The 6,362-nt window shown below is 38.8% G+C and overlaps 1 protein-coding gene across 1 annotated transcript in view; it reads right to left on the bottom strand.

Moving 5' to 3' along the window:
- LOC122805524 (estrogen-related receptor gamma-like) overlaps positions 1–3,198 on the bottom strand; it is a 590,745-nt gene extending 587,547 nt beyond the window's left edge. The window contains exon 1 of the mRNA XM_044075726.1: positions 2,961–3,198. The gene's annotated coding sequence lies outside the window, so the exon portion shown is untranslated. The remainder of the gene's footprint in view (positions 1–2,960) is intronic.
- Between the last annotated feature and the right edge of the window lie 3,164 nt (positions 3,199–6,362).

Raw genomic sequence — 6,362 nt, 5'->3', positions numbered from 1 at the left:
ATCCATCACCCCATTTGAAGGAAGACAGTGTATCAAACTGCTTTGTCTGCAAGAGTCTATTCCAGACGTGTTTGAAATGCTGAGTAATGACAGGTCAAAGGAAAACAAAAATGGGCAAATTTAAGAATGCTAGACAAGGTATGAAGATCATAATGATTCAGGAATGGAAAGTAAAAATGCATACTAAGTATGAGCTTGTATTATATAAAAAGGTGAAAATGAGCAGACTAAAGTGGGAATGAGGTTGTAAGCAGGTGTTATCTGCTATCTTCTCTGCTTTCCATCATTGATGCTACTTCACAAAAGGCACAGAGGCTCGCGCGTGCACACACTCACACACACACTTTAATGTCAATACATTTTTACATGTAATTTACACACACACACTTTAATGTCAGTACATTTTTACATGTAATTTACACACACACTTTAATGTCAATACATTTTTACATGTAATTTATCCATTCATATAAGAATCTGTTCATTTAAAAACTGCAGCATGGAAAACACATCGAGTCACCATTCATTTTCAGACATAAATGGATAACAAAATAATGTGATCATAAAAGAACAATTCTGCAAAGTAAGGGTAAGCAACCTCTTTTGAACAGAAGAGCAGAGTGCCAAAAAATCACAACTTCTGTTCCTGAACTGCAAGGCAGACAAACTATGCGTATGTGGAAGGAAGAGTGTAAAACTTACATTTTCCTATATATTTTAAATACATTGACTACATTTGTCATTTAAAGTCAATAAAAGTTTGCAAGATATGCTGTCTGAGAACAAAAAAAAAAAAAAAAAAAAAAAAAAAGGTTATGATATCACTGATCAACATACCCACTTCTGCTGGCCCCAAGTGGACTGACAGGAACATATCCCCAGTTGTTGTTCTTTGGCACTGATGCTAGGGGTTGTCTACCCCTGTACAAAGCAGCAATGGTGTAACATCACTTCCAGAGTTCTGAAAGCCATAGCTGCCCTTATAAGCAGCGGATCTGAATTAAGCCTCTTGTATCTTCTCATTATTAAAGGGTGGTAATTCAAAACAGAGTAAGCTGTAAGTCTTAACAAGTCATGTTTTGATTCTACTACTTGCTCTGATACACAGTTAACATCATAAGTGTTGGGTAACAGCAATACAGCTGCATTGCTTTATACACACACAGTTATATATCAGTGTATAACAAGAAATACATGCAGACACATTTACATATGTGAGCACATGCACATAGTGCATAAAGAGACATACAGACAGACACACAAATATATAGATGTGTATGTGCACAGACACACATGCAACATATATATATATATATACATATATATATATATATATATATATATATATATATTACACACCTATATATATATATATATATATATAGATATAGATATAGATATAAGCAAAGGGTAAAAAGGTTACACAGACAAATGATTCAGTACCTAGAGTTTTTACTGTGCAATACCTTAAACCTCCTGTAGTGGAGGCCCACGGGATATATGCAAATACCCCTTAAGTATATACCAGTGTTTCAGCTACGTATATTATGTATGTAAATACATAGAGATACATACACACACATTCCTCACATTATCATATTAATTCTGCTCCAAGACTTAAACAGGCTTCAGCAAAACAAATGCTGGTCCATGATCAGGCTCTTAACAAGTCCTGCTAGAATTATTTTTATTAATGCTAAGAATTAAACAGGCTTCAGCAAAACAAATGCTGGTCAATGATAGGCTCTTAACAAGTCCTGCTTTAATTCTTTTCACTAATACTAAGAAACAATTAACATCATAATCAGTAACAGCAGTACAGTGAACTATTAATAAACAGCAAAATGTGTCTCTCTTTATGCCCTCACCCATTTATATATCAATATATGAGGCATAGATTCCCACACACATATATCAGTACTCATCTATCTTTGCTAGACAGGGGTCCAGGGAAGTAAATATTGTGGGAAGAAATATCCAGGGAATTGTTATGGCTAGGCTTGTATAAGCCCTAGGGCCGATAGCCTAGTACCAACCTATGAACCCATATACCAACCTATATATATATATATATATATATATATATATATACACACACACATACATACATACATAAAATATACATGTGCACAAATGCACACATGTGTTTGCAAGTATACACATACATACTATTATGACTGTATAGATGTAAAAAATACATGCACACACATTCCAAACACTGTCATATCAGTGTTACAGCAAGGATTAAAACGGAGTTCGGCACAAGAAATGCTTGTCCATGGTCTGCAAAATCTGACAGCACCTGGACAAATATCTGCTAATCCATTTGAATATTCAAGGAGAAAAATACACGAAAAGTAGCAATGCATTGGTGCTGACAGAACTGCAGGATAAAATATTGTATACACACAAGTGCACACTCACTCACTCTCTCTCTCTCTGTCTCTCTCTACAGATACTGAATTTTCCTACGTATTATACTGGCCTGGAAAGTCTGTGCAACTCTTTAAGTAAAGTACTTCTGATTCTCTGCAGATCTGCTGAACTGATCATTCTTATTTATTAGTTAGCACAACAGGAACTAACCAACAGCAATGGACTTTCCAGCAGTAAGAAATACTCATTCATCCCCCTATAACACTTGTCATTTTCTGACTACCTTCACCCCTCCTCTGAAACAAAAGGTTCCCAAGTCCAAACTTCAAGGACAGCGTATTAAAACATACATTCCTTTTCGAGATGTCGACCATTTTTACGCTTAGCTACAATTCCAGTCACAATTTTGCTTCCTCTGTAGAATTTCTAGTTTAATCATTTGTCTGGAAGTTCGTTGCCCCGGAGACTGGCAATGTACTATCACTTTAAAATGCATTGCCTTATGAGTGTACCCTGTGATACTTCAATCGGTCACATGTAAAGTAGTAAGATAGCATAAAAGGCGGAAAACTTGAAGTACTCACTGAAAGCAAGATCGTTTGCAGATTCTGTGTCCAGTGCCTCCAGGCCCGAAACAGTACCGTTTTCCAACAATCCCTTAGCCTTTTCTTGCCGGCTATAGGACACCAAAAGGACATCTGCAGCTTCGACTTCCTAGTCAGCCCGAGCTGACAAATGGATAGGGGCGGAGCAATACTACAAATTAATTATTCATAGGCTCTATTTAGTTAGCTCAGGGGCGGAGTAGAGAGATAACGTGAATCGCAGCTTATAGATAGCCAAAATGATTGGGGTGGTGTTGCAGCGTATTTATTAGAAGGGTGGGACAGAGTGTCTATCACAAGATTGGAGAGATACATGGAAAAGCCAGCCAATAGTGTTGGACAGACTTTGGCAATATGTTTAAAGAATAGTTGATTTTGTACTCTGAAGGCGGTAGGGCTGTACGTGAAAATGCAATCGAGGTCAAAGGAAAAATAAACGAAAGGACAAATAGGCATCGGAGGCAAGCTTTTCAGCAATGTAAAAGAAAGTTTGAGGTTTACATCTTATTAAACATATATTAATAGTGTGTTTAGCTGTTTAAATTAAAAGTGTAACTTGCTGAAGCATTACAACAGCCTAATATGTTTATTTGCATGAACTGCTTCTGTGAAATCCCTTGTCAAAAATAAAGCTCCTAATCTGTTTCTGATTGAGTCTCCATTTTCCCCCACTAGAGGGCAAGGGAAACGGGTGTGCGGCTGGTGTAAATGCAGTAAATTGGATGATGTGAATGTTAACGTTTTTGCCAGAGTAGGAAAACTGCACCTGCTGTAAAACAGAAAAGAGTTTGCAGAACTGGCGAGGACAGTAGGACTCGTGTAGCTGGGTTATGTAAAGAGACCACTTTCTAAGCGGTGATATTTATGAATGCCTCTATCTGCGTAGTAAGGCGACCAGGCTTTTTTTCTCCTTTTTGTGTATTTCGTGGTTCTGAATGTATTTTAGTGAGCGTTATGCTGGGAAAGTTTGAAACGTGGTAGCAGAGGAGCTGTGTGGGACAACTATAAATTGACAAGAAATCTTTCTACATTTAGTAACCACTAACGGCAAAAGCGGAAATGGCTTCTTTTCCTTGCTGACCTGCGCACTATAAGCCCACTGGAATTTGTAGTTTCCAGGCGTGACGTGTGACCAATGTTTTGAGAGTAATGGAACTGACCGCATGCTACTACTGTTACTGCATGCCAGGGGCTGTTGTTGGCATTGTGCCTTCCACACCCTGGGTGTGGACTAATATATGGAGCGGCCCTAGGTCAACTGGTGCCCTATGCAAAAGGGCTCCAAAGCACCCCTCGTCACACTACCTGGTGCCCCATTCTGGTCTATCTACACCAAATAAATACTGGGTAAGCACCCCTGCTAGACCGGCACCCTAGGCGACCGCCTAGTTGGCCTATGCCTAAGGCCGGCTACACAGTGTAATAATGATAGACATTTGAGTTTCAGAATTCATATCCTTCGAAGATGCAGGATACATTTTCTAAGTTTAAAAGAGCAATATTTATAAATTGTCCCCATTTTGGGGTCCTTTGTCTCCATTATTTTTTTCTTTATCCTGAATTCTTGTGCTAAAAGTTTGAGAGGTATATGTGTACCACCACGTACATCCCCAGGCACTTTACTGCAGTTATAAAATGGATCATAATTTAATTTTGTGTTTAGTAGTTTTTGCATGATAGTTGTATGTTTGTAGACATTTTATTGTTAAATAGCTCTTCCACCTGTGTTATTTTTTTCTGGTAGCAATGTTGAAGTTGAATCAATTTCCTACATACCAGTTCATGAGGGTTTGAGCATGGCATAGACAACTGACAGCAATAGGTATCTTGACCTGATTGACAGTTAAGTCCAGTCACTGAGTTGCAAACACTGAAAAAACTTTAATGGTAAGAATTTTGGACAGAGCGACTGTATCCTCCCCTTTAGTATACCAAGTTGGGGGGAGGTGATTTGCTTCCTGCACTCATGTCCTGACTGACAGGTAAGTCTAGCCATTGAGTGGAAAACACTAAGAAGCCAGTCCCTGGTAAGAATTTTAGGCAGAAGAACTTTAGCTTCACCTTTCATTCACCGTGTGTGTGTGTGTGTGTGTGTGTGTGTGTGTGTGTGTGGGGGGGGGTGCTTTGCTTCGCTTCTCTACACTCCCTGACTTGTACGTTTTGGGGGGGGGGGTGCTTTGCTTCTCTACACTCCCTGACTTGTACGTTTTGGGGGGGGGGTGCTTTGCTTCTCTACACTCCCTGACTTGTACGTTTTTTTTTCCAAAGATCTCACATCTTTAGTGAAAATGTGACTATCCAATTCCCCAGACCTCTGCATGAAGCAGTTATCCTAAATATTTGGTATGATTGTGCTTTCCAGTGGACCCATAACCTTCAAGTAAGAGGAGGAGGAGGAGGTAGTGTTGTAGTAAAATGATGTCAACCTCACCATCTGTTAAAATTCTTCAAGAAATAATTTTCTGTAGTGGGCCTTGTGGGTAAACACCTTCTGCTGCATATTAGACCATAAATTTAGTAATATGGCCATAACTGACAATATGTATCATTCTTGACTTCCTTTTATAAAAACTGCTGAGAAGCAAGTTCTCCCTGGCTGACAATTCTAGGGTCTAGGGTTCCATCCTAGCCTCCAGTCACTGTCTGTGTGGAGTTTTGCCTATTCTTCCCATATTTACATTTTCATCTAGTGTTCAAGTTCCTGCTTATCTCACAACATATATGCAAACTTACCACTGATGTTATGGCTTGGATCATGGCTGAAAAGTATTCCAGGAAAGACCAGTTCAGGTACTTGGGCATCAAATTGAATTAAAATACATTTCATCCCCTCTGGTCCATAAATCTGGAGTGCCTTTAGTTCTGTTCAGTCCATCAATAAGAAATCTATACATTTCATAATCATATTTTCCTTCTGTGCTATGTACTTTCCATACCAGTTAAATTGCACATTATGTAGTGTGACCAGGGAGTGATCTCTCTGCTGTCAAAGATATCCAAAACTGCTAACACTGTTTCTTCAGCTACAGACGATATGTCATAGAATGGTTTATTCCCCAACTGATTCAGGGAACACATATGGTCTACTTTTACAGCCAATGTTTGCCTTACAGTGCTCCAAAACTAATTATCTTCCCAAGGGAAAATGTCTCCATGTATCTCTTTTAAGCCACATGTTATGTTTGCCCAGTCCTTGCAATCCATTTTCCAAATTCCAGTGCCCAGGTGAAGGATCCGGATACCCTTGCATCTGGACTGATCACAATGACATGACTCATCTTATCCATCAAACCACAAAATGTCTGGTATCAGCTATCTCATGAGATCTATGAATAGTCTCACTCATTTGTTTATTGCAAGGCAATATCCAATGCTTCAACA

Source organism: Protopterus annectens, chromosome 6.part1 (assembly GCF_019279795.1).
Source record: "Protopterus annectens isolate FY-2018-M chromosome 6.part1, PAN1.0, whole genome shotgun sequence".
Classification (NCBI taxonomy): domain Eukaryota; kingdom Metazoa; phylum Chordata; order Ceratodontiformes; family Protopteridae; genus Protopterus; species Protopterus annectens.
Note: the sequence above shows the minus strand (reverse complement) of the source record. Positions and strands in the feature narration are given on the sequence as shown.